General features: G+C 33.2%; 1 long non-coding RNA gene across 1 annotated transcript; it reads left to right on the forward strand.

Annotated features, from left to right (window-relative positions):
• Nucleotides 1-10959: 10959 nt before the first annotated feature.
• Nucleotides 10960-13169, forward strand: LOC141405925 (uncharacterized). The gene is made up of 4 exons (XR_012413283.1): nt 10960-11400; nt 11472-11659; nt 12226-12312; nt 12372-13169. It is a non-coding gene; the product is annotated as an uncharacterized lncRNA (long non-coding RNA).
• The last annotated feature ends 3806 nt before the right edge of the window (nt 13170-16975 follow it).

Here is a 16975-nt window from a genome sequence, read left to right on the forward strand (position 1 = left end):
TTGTCTGCTTAAAATAGTTCTTCTTCTGTTGCACTTAACGTTTTATCAGGCGATTCGCTGAATGTTGATATAACATCTAGGAATTGGAAAGAATAAACATGTATAAATAAACATAAATAAAAAAATTGTCCCTAAATTTGCTTGCCTATTACAGCTGTATAACATTGGCAAAATCTCACAATCGATTTTTGCCAAATAATTCAACATTGTAATTCATTATTATGTTTACTTGCATTCAGCATTTCCAGCGAGACGGGACAATATACAGTCAGGGACAAAAGTTTACATACACCCCCTAAATCCCGGGTATTAGGGTTAGTAGTGATTTTTATGAAATTCCGAGTATGCAGTTTTATTTCTTCTCAATAATAAACAATATTTAATAGAACAAAAGTATATTCCATAAAACAAATAACGGTAAATTTTACAAAAACCTAAAAATGATGGGGACAAAAGTTTACATACACCCCAAGGAAATATGAGTATTGCCGTGCAATTAATGGAATTAACAGCAAAACTTATACATTTTATTGTTTTGGCGAATGCCTCTGGGTGTTTGAGATATATTTTAGAGAAAAGAAAATAATTTTTGGGGGTCAAATGCCGTTATTTAAGGTCAAACTTCTTGTATAGCTTGTTAAAGCTGACCCCTTGCTTAATTCTTTGCTTTTTTAGGTAATGCACTTTAAAAAACCACAAAATTAGTGTCAAATTACAAATTTTGAGACCCTAGGACCCTGTTAATTCCATAAATTGCACGGCAATACGCATATTTCCTTGGGGTGTATGTAAACTTTTGTCCCCATCACTTTTAGGTTTTTGTAAAATTTACCGTTATTTGCATTATGGAATATACTTTTGTTCTATTAAATATTGTTCATTAGTGAGACGAAATAAAACTTCATACTTGGAATTTCATAAAAATCACTACTAACCCTAATACCCGGGATTTAGGGGGTGTATGTAAACTTTTGTCCCTGACTGTATACATCAGGCTCCACAATTTTCTCTAAAGGTTCCACATAATGTCTAATTGTCGAAATTTCACCACAAATGTTGTTAGTCGCCTCAGAATTCGTGCTTTGCTATAGAATTGTTTATTTTTCACATACATATCTTTTATATTTTCTTTTGCTCATACTTGTTATTGAAATTATATGCTTTAAGTTTTCACGATATTTTATTGATTTTTACAAAAACACTTTTTTCACCAACCACACATTTTATTTTACGCCAAACAATTAAGAAAATTAAAAAAAAGATGCTTCGTTGGGCTATCATCTGTCAATATACACAATGCTTCTTCTTATTAAGGTAAAGGTATCAATAGTTGACAACCTGGTGACAAAGTGTTGACTTTGTCACCATATTAGTAGACAAAGTGGCGACATGTCAACACATGACCCCACACTTCCTACAGGGAATTTACTGGAATAGATAACAGCAATGTTAATTTCTTTTCTTTCCCATTTGTCGCCATAGAAAACATAAACGTTGTTTTACTTTTATTTGTTTTTACAGTGTTTTTTTTTTATTTAATAAATAAACAAAAGTGAATACCGTCACATTTGAGTTTAAATTGGTTTATTGTCAACAAGGTATGTTTCATATAAGGTATATGCATGAATTACAACAACTAACAAATTTAGAAAAACAACATTGTTGTTATTGAAAATTAATTGCCAAAGAAAATATTGAATAACACTTCCGTTACACATGCCAGTAAATTGGTGCCAATTGAGTACATGTATTATACTCGAAAATGCCGAAAAAGTGTTCGACTCCCAGCTAACAATTTTTTCCGAGGGCTCTGATATCAGATTTTTTCTGAGATTTTCTGAATTTTTGTTAGAAATGTGGCCGATTTCTCTAATATTTTCCTAGAAATTGGACCGATTTTCTATAAGTTTATTTTAAGAATCTCTGCACATTTTCTAAAGAATCTTAAGAATCGTCATTCCGAATTCGTTCCGATTTCTAATGGATTTTCTAAGGGAATTTTTTTTTCAGTTGATGTCGAAGAATTTTATGACCAGTAATTTTGGTCATAAAATTCGCATATACAAATTTACAATTTTTTAAATATAAATGCAACATATAATAATTCAAGCTAGTGTTGATAAATAAAATCATAAAATGATAACAACAGGCAAAATCATTAGAAAGTTTGAAATTATAATCTTCCATAAATAGTACATTAAAAGAAAATTGTCTCTGAGTGGGGGGTTGTTCAGTACAGTACACGTGTTGTGTCAATATCAAAGGCGTCAGCGTCAGAATTGTTTCCGATTTTTTTCAGAAAATCTGAACTTTTCTCCGAATTTTTCCAGAATTTCCTTCCGAATTCGGACGGATTTTCTTAAGAAAATCTAAATTTTTCTCCGAATTTTCCAAGAATTTACTTCCGAATACGGACCGAATTCGTCGCGAAACTCTAATATTTTTTAAGAATTTCCTTAGAAAATTCTTTCCGAATTCGGTGACCACGTCCATACAACTTTCGTACCGAATTCGGTACGAATTCGGCATCAGAATCGGATATTTTTTCAGAAATTCTGTCCGAATTCGGAAAAAATGTTAGCTGGGCTGGCATGCAGTTTTCTTGTGTGTTTACACCAATGGTGCACAAGAAGAGAATGCTTTTTGGGGTTTTGTATAGGAAAGAGAGTTGAAGTCAACTTTTTCGTAAAGACGTGTGCATGACTGGTTTACACCATAGCCGACCAAGAAGATCGAGCGCTTAAATTGTTTATGTGTGGGTAAAATTACACTGACAGAACAGAACAGGGTGATGATTTTCATATTGAGTATGAAATGAAAAACACAGGAAAAAAGTTGTCACGGCGTGTTAGCGTTCAGAGCCAAACATAGTGGTGGGTGTGTGGGTTCGAATCGTTGGCTTTCCTTTTTCATTTGCATTATAGATCATAAAAAAGCTCGATTAATAAATTAAAAAAAAAATTAATACTAAAAATGATCTTCGCCTAAAAAGGCAAAATTTTCAAATAGAAAAAATATATTGTTGGCGCGTTCGCTTTGTATGACTAAAATTAAAAATAATATGCAGTGAATCACAGTCAAAAGTATCCACTTCAGTTTCTTTTATTAAAACTGCGATTGCTAAGAGTTGATTAATGATAGCGATTTCGTTCTTTTTATATTTGTACATTAGGGTCTTAACTTAAATATAATAAAATAAAATTAACGAAATTCGGGTATATTTAGATAAAAAAATAAAAATTGTTAAACAACATCGATTTCTACCTCACAGTGAAAATTATCCACACATATTATTTTTTTCGCACATTTCCCGTCATTAAATGATATTTTGTATGCGTATTATAATGACGCCTAAGGTAAGATGGATATACATTTTTTATTGTTGCATTGCAGACGAGGCATTCTGCGTCATTAAAAATTTTAATACAAAACAAAAAATAATTTTCAAATTCTTCCCTCCACATATTTTCTGTACAACTGCAAAATCTTTTCAGTGTACCCAAAAAGAAAACAAATAAAGCGACATCAACCTGCTTGTATGACATTCAGTACAAAACTGAAGTAAAAAAATCAAAACATTTGCTCTCTTACTTTGCGTTCGGGTCGCGTGTGTGTGATTTGCCGAAAAACTTCGTAACCATATCAATACCAACGAACGGGTTTGGTTTACACATGCCAGTGCAAGTTCAATTTCAAAATTATTTTAAGCCACATTAACACACAAAAGTGCATTATATTTCAGATTTAAAACACAATTCACAACATATATGTATTATTACGTCTTATTTTATTCCGTTTTATAAAGATTGTTTTCAATCATAAACATAATGAATCTGGTATTGCCGCCTTTTCAATATTGTATAATCCCAGAGGGGAAATTATTTGTCAACATACATATATTTTTATGAAAAACATCAAAATTATGTCTTTATTTACCACTAATATATTGCAGCTACCGAGATGTATTATTTGTGTTTCCTAATCTTTTTGAAAATATGCATTAAATCTTTGCATTCTTAAAAGAAACAAAAAAGTACATGGATTAAAAAATAGTCTCGGCAACTCTTTTTTCATTTTCGACATATCATTGGCAGCCAGCTCAAAATTTTGCTGGCATGAAAAATCTAGTGCCAGTGGAGTCGACAATTCAAAACATAGTAGGGTCGTTTCAAAAATTTTCTCAGTAAAAAATAAATACTTTTTGAAAATCCTATAAAATAGAACAAATTTGAATCAAAATATAAATGTAAACCATTCAGAACTGTCGTAGGGCATTTTTATTACATGTTTAGGATGAAAAGAAGTATTTTATGGTAGCAAATTTCGAAGTTTCAAATTTCATGAGTAAACCCTATTACATTTTGAAAACTAAATTTACAAAAAAGTAAGAATACAGTTGATTGTCACTTCTACCCATGATACAATAAGGAGGTAGGATACAACTGCCGTTTTTGGTAACATACAGTCAACCAAAAAAGTCTACATACACCCTATAAATCTCGGGTTTTAAGGGCAAGGAAACATTTTTATGAAAATCCAAGTACATAGTTCTATCTCATATCCCTAATAAACAATATTACATACAACAAAAATATATTCCATAATACAAATCAGGGTTTCGGAGTCGGAGTCGGAGTCTACGAGTCGGAGTCGAGCAATTTTGCTGGAGTCGGAGTCGGAGTCTGAGTCGAAAAAAATAACTCGACTCCGACTCCGGGCAAAATTTTTTCCACGTTATAGAAGTATAACATAAAATTTGGAACAAGAACATTTTTTTTAAAAATAATTTTTTATTTTAAAAGAAATGTATAAGAAAACATATATGCAAACGGTATATTATACTAAGTTAAGGGACGATTCACAGGATATTTATTATCCTCTGAAGTGTAGTCTATTCATCCCTATTTTGTTGATCCAATTGATTCTTTACATTTTTGCAAACAAAAGTAATGCTCTATGACAATCGAATTAAGATTGGACCTGTAACCTCTTTCGTCAGAAGTCTTACTGCTCTTCTCACAAAGGTCTAATGGTATTCTCATCCAGTGTTTTATGAGAAGTCATCCCTGTCTTCTATTAAAGACAGTGTGGTCTCTATGGGAAATCTTACTGAATACCCTGTGGCACAAAATGGAATTCAAGATCTAGGGGTGGAAAAATTCCTTTTCAGAATGAAAGCCCCAATTGAGAACCCCAAATGATCCCATAGCCGAAATTTCTGACTTATGACATAATGAATTTTGTCATTGACCCCCATCCATCATTGAGAAAATAGCTTTATATCTCAGTTTGGAGACATTGTTTCATCATTTTCATCATCTTTCTATATACTCGATGAGGGCTTTAGATGTAGACATTCAAATAAGTGGATCTGTCCGCCATGAACAGATATAGTACATGTGTATCCGAGTTTTCTACACAATCACATACGAAATTCAATGAAATATAAAATCATAGTTTTCATGAGAAAGGATCGGGTAAAAGTGATAAAGAAGTGAACAAATGGCAATATCGATTTCTTGTCCTAGTGGACCGACCCTACATAAAATTTTCCTAGCAACATTTTTGTAGAATATTTTCATGCACGAAATCTCATCGTGTGCTAATTTTTCAGTTCCCGAAAACTTCCATCTGCCTACGTGCTGGGTAGAATACACACTATATCTCAAATATTTCCACACCAATGTTCAAAATGTGTATAAATTTCATAAAAAAGTAGAATGTATAAATATCATAGAATAGGTAGTCAAATTTTTAAGTCGATCGGAACAATATTGCCTTAGTGTGAGCGTTGGATTGGAACAATTTATTTTATTTTGTTTGCAGCATAAACTGTGTTTTTCTCGAAATCGGCCACAAAAATATATGACAGTTGGTTTATTCGTTTTCGAGCTAAAGTTGGCGAAAGCAGGGTTTCGTAGACGGCCTCAAAACTTCGTAATATTTTTCTCTTTCAGATGAAGAAAACAAAACTGCCAAAAAGTTACGTAGTTTTCTCGGAAAAAAATCAAGAAAAATTACTGTTATTGAGCTTTACAACTGGAGTCTCCTTTTGAGGCTAAGCACACTAAAATGTTGGCTTACATCCAGTTTAAAACTTGGTCATGAATTGCCTATAATTGTTTTGCATGTAGTCCTTATGATTTGTATTGCTCCTTCATTTTCACTTATTTTGAAAGCTTAACGATATTCTGAAGCGGAAGAATTCCGTCCAGAATATACTCGTGCAAAAAAGGATAACCGACAAAAACGTTCTAACTTTGCTATTTTTCAATGCAAGATCCGGCAGAAACAATATTGGTATGTTCAAATGTATTCGAACGAATGTCTTTTATAATGAATTGTAAGGAAAAACTAACACATTAGCCTGTATAGGCCAAAATATAGGAAAAAGTTAACAATTTGTGCAAAATTTATTCATTTTTAGTGGTATGGGATTTTACTCTCGGAGTCGAGCCGGAGTCGGAGTCGGAGCCGGAGTCGTGAAAAAAACTCGTCTGGAGTCGGAGTCGGAGTCGAGCCAAAAATACCTCGACTCCGAAACCCTGATACAAATAACGCTAAATTCTATAAAAATTTAAAAAATAATAGGGAAAAAGTGTACATACACCCAATGAAATATTAAGATTACCGTAAAATTTATGGAATAAGCAATACAAATTTTACATTTTATTGCTTTATCGAATGTCTCTGGTTGTCTATGATATATTTTAGACAAAATAGGAACATATTTGTGGATTAATTGCCGTTATTTAATGTCAGACTTCGCGTATAGCTCGTTAAGGCGGACCCTTGCAGATTTCTTTGAGCTTTTTAGTCTAGTAGTTTATGAAACCCCAGAAAATACAGTGGGACTAACAATTTTGGGATCCAAGAGCGCTATGAAGTTTTTCTTGTGGATAATATATGCTCCTGAGTGTCGCTAAATATACAAATTCCTGAGGTTTCTCATAAATTTTATAGTTTTCACAACATTCCAAGGGGCAAATTACATGCAGAAGCCTTCGAATTACCTTGTAATAAGGTCTGGTACAATCCTCGAGCATCCATTGAATAAGCAATGTAAAAGTATCCGACATTTATAGCGCTTCAAGTGACCCTAACGATCATAATACGAGAGCATACTAGTTAACAGTGTAAATTCCATACAAATTGCATGCATTCTTTGGTGGTGCTTTAATTTTGGTACTTTGGAAACTTTAGGAGCGGGTTTGTATAATAATGTTGTGCATTTCTGATTGAGTAAAGGTCCAAAAATGTATTACAAGTTATTTCCAAAGTTCTTGCTTGTAATTTGGCCCTTGGAATGCCGTGAAAACTATAAAATTTATGAAAAACTCAGGAATTCGCATATTTAGCGAAGCTCAGGAGCATATATTATCCGTAGGAACAACTTCGAAGCGCTTTAGGATCTCAAAATAATTAGTCCCACTGTATTTCCTGGGGTTTCATAAACTACCAGACAGAAAAATTCAAAGATATCTGCAAGGGTCCGCCTTAACGAGCTATACGCGATGTCTGACCTTAAATAACGTCAATTTAAGCACAAATATGTTCCTATTTTGTCTAAAATATATCATAGACAACTAGAGACATTCGATAAAGCAATAAAACGTAAAATTTGTATTGCTTATTCCATAAATTTGACGGTAATCTTAATATTTCATTGGGTGTATGTACACTTTTTCCCTATTAATTTTTTAATTTTTATAGAATTTACCGTTATTCGTATTCTGGAATATATTTTTGTTGTATGTAATATTGTTTATTAGGGATATGAAATAGAACTATGTACTTGGATTTTCATAAAAATGCTTCCTTACCCTTAAAACTCGAGATTTATAGGGTGTATGTAGACTTTTTTGGTTGACTGTAAGTTGTCAAAATTTGACATAAATTCAATGCAATTGACACATTATGTTACCACCATTGCTACCTTTCTTATGGCCCCGGCACATACGGTCCGTTGTGCGTCGCGTTGCGCGTTGAAAACAACAACCACATGAAAAAAGTGTGAGTGATGCCAAGTTTGTTCTTGAAGTTTTCATGTGGTTGTTGTAACGCGACGCTCAACGGACCGTATGTGCCGGGGCCATTATTGTATCATGCTTCTACCTTGGTTGTCAATATTCCAATGAGTATCCGTTTTAATAATCAGTTTTAATCGTACCGGCATCGGAACAAAATGGCTGTTAATAGTTAAAATCAGATATCTATAACAAAGTCAATATAAGCTGCAATAATTCGGTTTATTTTATTTATTTATTTTTTAGAGACCTTTGCCTCATATCCACTTAGTTTTTGGAGTGTGTTTGGTGTTGTGTGGTGTGGTGGGTGTTGTAAAAAATAAAAAACCAACCTGACGCTTTCCTGTGGAAATCATACTTTACAAATTTGTTATTATCAGGCATGTCACAGAAACGAATTCCGATCGAAAGTGGAATTGATTCCGTATTTAGCTTCTTCAGAAAACGAAGAATTTTTCGGAATGAAACCACTTTTGATTTTGCAAACGGAATTGTATTTTTATTTTGTTTAAATCTGCCACTTTAAAACACTATAAAAACACTTAGAAATAATTAAAATGTTGTTTTGTTAACAAATTTACATTTTATTTCGCATTTAAAATAAAGAATTACGTTTTTTGACTTCACAAAATCGATCGGAATCTAAAGAAGCTAAGACAAAAACGATCGAAATGAAATTTCGGAATTGCAACCATTCCGATCGGAATCTGTGACATGCCTGTATTTGTTTTATTCGCCCAGTTGTTGTTCCAAATCTTCTGATTTCTCACCACACCAAACCTTCAGCACCTGTAGAATGAAAAAGATTATTTTCCTTTTCAATTTGCAAAAAAAAAAACGAAAAAACCACTTACCACTTCGAAACGATTGAAGAAAAATACCCGAGAAAGTGTTGTATCTTTATTCTTCTTCTTTTTCAGGGCTGCCAACTTGACGTAGGTTGTCCCTTTTCGCTTATAGACAAACACATGCGATAGAATGCGACAACTAGATACCATGTAGATAAATTGGCAGACATGGTAGTAGCAATTCACATAAATTGACTACACTGAACCATGATTCATTATGAAATCGTTGTTCTTTTTCAGGGCTGCCAACTTGACGTAGTTTGTCGCTTTTATGCGATACAATTAGAGTTGTACAATCTAGATAATTCCAAAGATCTAGTTCAATAGCTCAGCTCTTTTAACTGACCTAGTTCAGTAATCTAGTTCATACCTCACTATCTACTTCAATCATTCGGATCACTATCATTCACCACCTCCTAATCGTTCGTTCGGTTGAAAACGCATGCATACACACACGTCAACAAGCAATAGAACAATAAAAACAATATAATTAAATTACCCAAAAGCAGAATAGTAAAAGTATTACATATTTATCCACTCCATAATAAAATGAAGTTTGCCATAAATAAAAAACGTCCTTTATAAAAAGTTTTATGTAATTAAAATTTCATACAGGTGTCTGGCAAAAATAAGCATGTATGTGTGTGCGTGTAGAAATTTACAACACGAAAAACAAATTGTGCTATCTTTTTAATTTTTTTTTTTTTTGTTGATTTCAAACATATCAGGTCCCGACCCACACCAGAGTAATTTTACTGAAATTTTGACATGAAATTATGAGTCTCTAGATCGAGTTCCATAGTCCCGGTCCACACTAGATTGATTTTTATTGAAAAATTTCATGAAATTAGGTGTTCTTATGTCGAATTCCTCACTACAGCAATTTAATGATTTTTCTCTACGAACTCGATCTAGAGACGCATAATTTCATGTCAAAATTTCAGTGAAATTTCTCTAGTGTGGCCCGGAACATAGGATCTAGTGGGGAATTCGATGTAAGAACACATAAGGTTTGTCCTTTTACGTACTGAACTTTACTGAACATTGTTTCTTCAGTAATGTTTAGCAACATTTCAATTATACAATTTTCAAAACTTTACTGAAGAAAAAATGTTCAGTAAAGTTCAGTACGTAAAAAGACAAACCAATAATATCATGAATTTTTATAATGAAAGTCAATTGTCAAAGAAAATATTGAATAACACTGTGCGACACTTGCAAACAACTTCTAGTATGAATTTTTGAAAAGTACATATAGAGACTACAAAAACCCTAGTTGGGTTTTGTCTTTTCGTGCCGACAACTTTTATGACGAGGAAATACTCGATCGAAACGAAAACCATAAGTAGGTCCCAGGAATATTGTTAGTACAACTTAAGTCCACAGAACTGCATAAAAATGGACAAAATATAGGAAATTTTACATAGTTAGTACAACTTAAGTCCACAGAACTGCATAAAAATGGACAAAATATAGGAAATTTTACATAATTTCAGGAATTGTGGTCAGTAACTGCTAAACTGTTGGGAGTTAAACCAAGTAACCTGTTGAAAAAATCTTCCAAAAATTTGCTTAACAATTCTTCAGAACATTCTCAAACTTTAAAATGTTTATTTCATGTTGTTTCAGTTGGGTATTTGTTCCCAAAATGGGGATGGAAATTTTGGATTGGGGATCTGGGGATTTGCTGGGGAGTTAAGCTTAAAAATTGGGGATATGGTATTTATGATGATTTTTTAGGAATTACAAGAATCTACTAATTGTTACTATTTTTTCGATATTGTAAGGGAAAAATTGTTATCGCAGTAAAAATTTTTAGATTCTCTTTGGTTTTTCATAAAACAAATGTTTGGGGATTTATTTTAGGGAAATTCAATAAAATTTCGGATTTTTGCGGACAAAATATTTTGAAATTAAACACAGAAAAATGCTTATCAAAAATACCCGAGAAAGTGTTGTATTTCGTTGTTCTTCTTTTTCAGGGCTGCCAACTTATCGTAGGTTGGCGTCCTGGTAGCAGCAATTCACATAAATTGACTACACAGAACCGCTGCCGATTCATTATAAAATCGGCAGCGGTTCAGTTCGGTTGACATTGTTCTGCGTTTCAATTGTGTTAAAGTTATTTCAGAAAAAAATGCCGAAATATTCATCAAAAATTTTAAAAAAACAATTGAAGCCGAAAAATTCGGTCCAGGCAGCTGAGGAGCTCGGAATAAGAGTGAACATTACTAGCCATAAGGAAGGTGATAAAGTCGTGGCGTACACAATGTACGAAAATAAAGAGATTGCCCAAGAATCTAAAAATGAAGAAGAGGCAATAAAACTCGTATATGATGAAATTTTAAAAGATTTCTTCTTACAAGAAATGGCGCAAAAGAACATGGAGACGATCCCATTAACTACAATGGCATCGTACTCCATGTTCAAATTATTGAAAGAATGGGAAGATAAGGGTGCAATGGGGGGAACCCTTACCTCCACCAAACTGGCAACAAACGGCTCCCGGAGCATTGCTTAATTCTGTAAGTGGCCAGTAAATAACCTGAAACATAAAAGATATAACCATTTTAATGTTTTTATGTTATTTTTTCAGAAACTAAAGAATCTTACTTTCACAGAAAGTAACAGAAATGGGTTGAAACATGTACAAATTTCAGTAGGGAACAAAGTTTTTGAAGGAGAACATACCCAAAGAAAACTGGCCAGACTAAAGGCTACCAAATTAGCCCGCGTTTGCACATGCAAGTTACAGTTCGAAAAATACCAATACACTCACACAATGTAAGTGCTTTGAAAGTAACTTCCCAGTAAACAATTTTTACCGAGGGCTCTGATATTAGATTCTTTTAAGAGGTTTTCCAAAGTTTGTTCAGAAAATGTACGGAATTCTCAAAATTCCCCTCAGAAATTGAAGTGATCTTCAGCAAGATTTCGTTTAAGAATTTCTGCACACTTTCGTGCGCTTGTTTTCGAAAAAGTTGCGAGTAATCTGCACATACTCTAATGCATGGTACAATAAGAAAGGTAGATGCATCGGCGAATTGCTACAACAAAGCAACTTTTTTTGTAATGTAAACTGTCAAATTTTATCGCTTGTGTTTGTCTATAAAGTGTAGACATGCTATCTCTTACTTACCGAATCATATGGTTTTTTGTTTTGATTTTCCATGGCGAATTCATAGTTTTTTGACGTTTTAGATTCGATCAGCTGGGCTGAGGCATCTACCTTTCTAATTGTACCATGCTCTAATGGGAAATTTTGATTCGTTTCTCTCTCTCTCTCGGGAACAAAATTGCCGAACAAGGGAGAGATTTTTTGTGTCTTCACGATATTGCTTGTTTTTTAGTTATTTTGCAGCTGTTAAGTGAATAAGACGTAACGGAACAAGTTATTTTGTGATGAAATTGGCACATGTTTTACAATAAATGAAAGTGTAAGATTGTATACACATTTTCTAAAACGTAGTTTATAATATTGTTATTTCTATTTTAGATAAATCAAATGGAAATTTTGTTCGCAAGGACTGTGCTTTATGATTTTATAAATGTGCAATTCAGTGGGCAGCAGCGACGAATACTATTTCATCGACATTGTAATAATAAAAAGTTCAACAAATATTTTAAATAAAGTTCCAATTTAATCAATGAGAAATTCGAATCGTATCCTAATAAATATTGAGAATTTTGGGAGAAAATATTCAGAATATCTAATAAAACATCAGAATAGTTTCCGATTTACGGATAAAATAGGTGTGTACGATAACCCAATAATTTGTACAAATTCGTACAAATTATTGCTGAATGCTGTTCGATAACAAAATTATCCAGCAAAAGAGAGCGAGTTTGGAGAGTTTTGTGACTGAGAACTTGCAAATTTTTGCTGGGAAAATTTGTCCCGCAAAAATTTGCAAGTCTGATCAGCTGATTTGAAAACATTTGTTTTGTTTTATTTTTATACCCTCCACCATAGGATGGGGGTATATTAAGTTTGTCACTACGTTTGTAACTACTCGAAATAATCATTGTAGACCCCACAAAGTATATATATTCTTGATCAGCGTGCAATTCTACATCGATATAGCCATGTCCGTCCGTCTGTCCGTCTGTCCGTCTGTGGAAATCACTCTAGCGTCCGAACGGATTGACGTAGGTTGATGAAATTTTGGGAAAATGTGTTATATTTACGTAGGACTTTTGGTATTGAAAGCGGGCTATGTAGGTCCACGCTTTCGTATAGCCCCCATACAAAATGACGCGTGACGCGTCGTCGTTTTAAGGAATTTTTAAGATATTTGGCCCATTTTACCACCAAATTGGTTGTAATTTGGTACTTTGTGTCTCCAGGGGCCACAAAATATTCCTACCAAAGTTGGGTTATATAGGTCCACGTTTTGGTATAGCCCCCATATAAGGCCCCATATAAAGTACGCGTCATTTTAATATATTTTGAATGTATTAGACCCATTTGACCACAGAATCGGTTGTAACTTTGTATTTTGTGTCTCCAGAGGCCACAAAATATTCCTACCAAAGTTGGGTTATATAGGTCCACGTTTTGGTATAGCCCCCATATAAGGCCCCATATAAAGTACGCGTCATTTTAATATATTTTGAATGTATTAGACCCATTTGACCAAAGAATCGGTTGTAACTTTGTATTTTGTGTTTCCAGAGGCTAAGAAACATTTCTAACATAAAATGTTTATATAGGTCCACGTGTTGATATAGCCCCCATAATACAATATATCCCGATTTTCGATATTTTGAACGTTTTAGCCTCATTATCACACCGATATGGCTGAAATTTGGTATTTAGTCTTCTTTAGGCGTATAAAACTTTCTCCCAGAAATTTGTAGGTATAGGTCCACGCCATCATATAGCCCCCATGGAACGGTACCTTCCGAATTTCGGTATTTTGAAGGTGGTGGCCACATTAATCCACCAAAACGGCTGAAATTTGTGGTGGAGGGTATAAAAAGTTCGGCCCGACCGAACTTAACGCTTTTCTTACTTGTTTATTCTTGTTTGGCGAAAACAAAATTAAACATTGAAATATCAAAAAATTAAACATCAAAAGCTGAAAAATATAAAAAATCATGGAAAACAAGAACATCAAATTGATGCAAAACTTTTCTTTTCTTTTTCAAAACAGTTCATTTCTTGCAAGTTTTTACAAATTGTTGTTCGATAACTTTCTGCAATTTTTCTAGCTTGAGAGAGTAAAATTCACTGAGAGAGGTTGCTGGAATTGACTGAGTAATTTTTGCTGGGAAAGTTATCGTACACACCTAATATCTAGAAGATTTTCAGAATCTGGAAACAAATCTCCGAAAAAAATTATTTTTTCTTCAGATTTTCGAATATTTGTTCAGAGTGTTATCAGAAAATTTTTCGAATTCTAAACGTATTCGTGTAGAAAGTAGAATGTGATTCAAAGTGATTTAAATACCTCCCGATCCCCGAATTTGAATCCAATAGATAATTTATGGAGTATTTTGGAGACAAATATAAAAAATCGTAACATCTAAAGTATAGGAACCCTGAAATATGCCTTGCAAAAGAATGGGACAAAATTCCGATATCTTGCCCCGAAAACTTACCTAAATCTTTGCCAAAAAGGCTAAAAGCTGTAAAGGATAACAAAGGATGTCATACCAAGTGCTAAACTCCTAAGAAATCATTTTGGTTTCATAAAACTTTTAGAGTGGATACTTTTCACTGTGAGGTAGAAATCGATTTTTATTTTTTTATCTAATACCGCGGTTACACTTCACCGGATTAACCCAGTGGGTTTGGATTTAAAGTGTCAATTCCATAGCGCAAACGTCAAATAAATCCTCTCGAAGTGGGTTAACAAAAAACTCTAGTGTAACCGTACTATAAACTTACCTGAATTTTGTTAATTTTATTTTATAATATTTAAGTTAAGACACAAATGTAAAAATATAGAAATATTACAAATCGCAGTTTTAATGAAAGAAAGTGAAGTGAATACTTTTGACTGTGATTCACTTTATATATTAAATAAATAATAAAAACATCCACCATCCATACATCTTTTATGAAAAAGGGGGTGAATGGAAGGGTGCTTCCAAAGACCCTTTCTGAATGAAAGGGTGCTTCCAAAGACCCTTTATGAATGAAAGGGTGCTTCCAAAGAACCTTTCTGAAAGAATGGAATCGAATAAAGAATCGAAAATTTTAAATAATAAGGAATTGTGTAGTACAGCCTGTTCATGTACATATGTCGACAGAAAGGTTTCTTGCGCTTCGGAAGTGGAAAAAATCATTTTCTGTTCATGTAAACACCTTCGAAACGAAAATCTATGCGACCGACAAGCCCTACGAAATAACACGTAAATGTACACTTTTCCATTAAATTTGGTTTTATGTATTTCGAAAGGACTGTCTCTTATAGAAAGAGAATGTGAAAAGCACTCACTTGCTTTGAAGCTGCCGAGTAGAACGTAAACTCGCTAATAACACCGAAAATCTTAAAACAAATTTATGCAACACATTCTTGAAACAAAATAAAAATTTTACAGATACGTTTCAATGGCGCTTTCATTCATTATTTTGAAGAAATCAATTAAATAAAATAATTCAAAATACCGACACATTTTATTTTTCAAACAAAACAAATCACACATATTCCAATATTTGTATGTACATATACAGTTAGTCAACTATATTATTGCAAAACCAAAATTATTACAAAATTTTAAATAAAACATCATGTTATTGGTATAAATAAATATCATTGTTAATATTTTTGTTAACAATACAATTCTTACACATGTTTATTAATATAATAAAATAAAAAGTAGCTAAATTTCACTAAACATTTTCTTAAACTTAACAAAAAGGAGTACAACTCATTATTTGCACTGTCAACTAAAGAATTGCAAAATTCACAACTTTTCAGTTTTTCACGGTATTTTTCGAAAAGTTGATTTTAATATTTCCTGTGCCCACATTTGGCATCAAAAACAGCTTGTAAACGTATCTGAATTTAATAAATAAGTTTCGGAATGTCATATTCCAATGGTATTTTTTAACTATTCTTCTTTATTGCATATTATTTAGTCCCCCAGGTTAGTGGGCGACCTATTCCCGACTTTTTTCTTCAGGTGTACCCATGAATTGTCGATGTTGGGTTAATATTTAGGCTTTGGACTATGGTGTCAATGACTTTGGTGCAGTTGTATAACAACCAAGTCCTACATAAATACGATTTATGCGTAGGGTCTTTGTCTTGGTAGTATTCATATTGCATTTTTTTTGCATTTTCAGGGTCAACAGGTCCAAATTTCTTGACGTTTTTTTGGATAAATAATGTTTAAAAGACGTAAATAAACGTACTCTGTCATAGTTTCCTTCAAAATCTGGATGTCACCAACGTCACTGCTTGGTATACAACCCAATACCATAATAGACAGTTTTCCGAACTTTGCGGTATGTATTAAATTCTTGTTTTCCATGGCTATAAAGGGGTTTCGCAGTACTTTTTCAGGCCCATCGTGATAGTACAACATAATTTTAGTCTTATAAGAAAATATAACGTCATCCCAATACTTAAGATGGCATGAAAAGTTGTCTGTAACAAGTCTGAATAGTTTCTATATGTTGTGCTAGGAGGGCAATATTTTTTACCTAGTCACTCATGATCAAGGCTTGTTGTTATGTAGCACTTTTCTGACTTCTCCATGTGAAACACTTACTCCAAATTCTATTTTGATTAGAAAAAGCAATTATCTGGTGCTGATTTGGGGTCTTTCGTCAATTTCTTTAATCAGTCTCCTGCCAATTCGTGGATTTACTACTTTTGGCCTACAATGTGACGTCTTTAGTTTGAACCTGCCTTCTCTCTCCGTGCAGTTATGATGTTGCATATAGTTATCAGCTTATGAGAGGTGATTTTAGCGATTTCTCTGGCGGATTTACCATTATTATATTGGAAAAGACCAAATATAGCATATTTTCCGAAATCCGTTTACCTGAGTTTCTCTTTTTCTGAATATACCGCCTATGTTACACACAGAACAATTAATTTATGATAAAAAAATATGGGTTTACATGTCCACATACCATAAAAT

Source organism: Musca autumnalis, unplaced genomic scaffold (genome assembly GCF_047663935.1).
Source record: "Musca autumnalis isolate F117 unplaced genomic scaffold, ASM4766393v1 scaffold_5, whole genome shotgun sequence".
Taxonomy (NCBI): Eukaryota; Metazoa; Arthropoda; class Insecta; order Diptera; family Muscidae; genus Musca; species Musca autumnalis.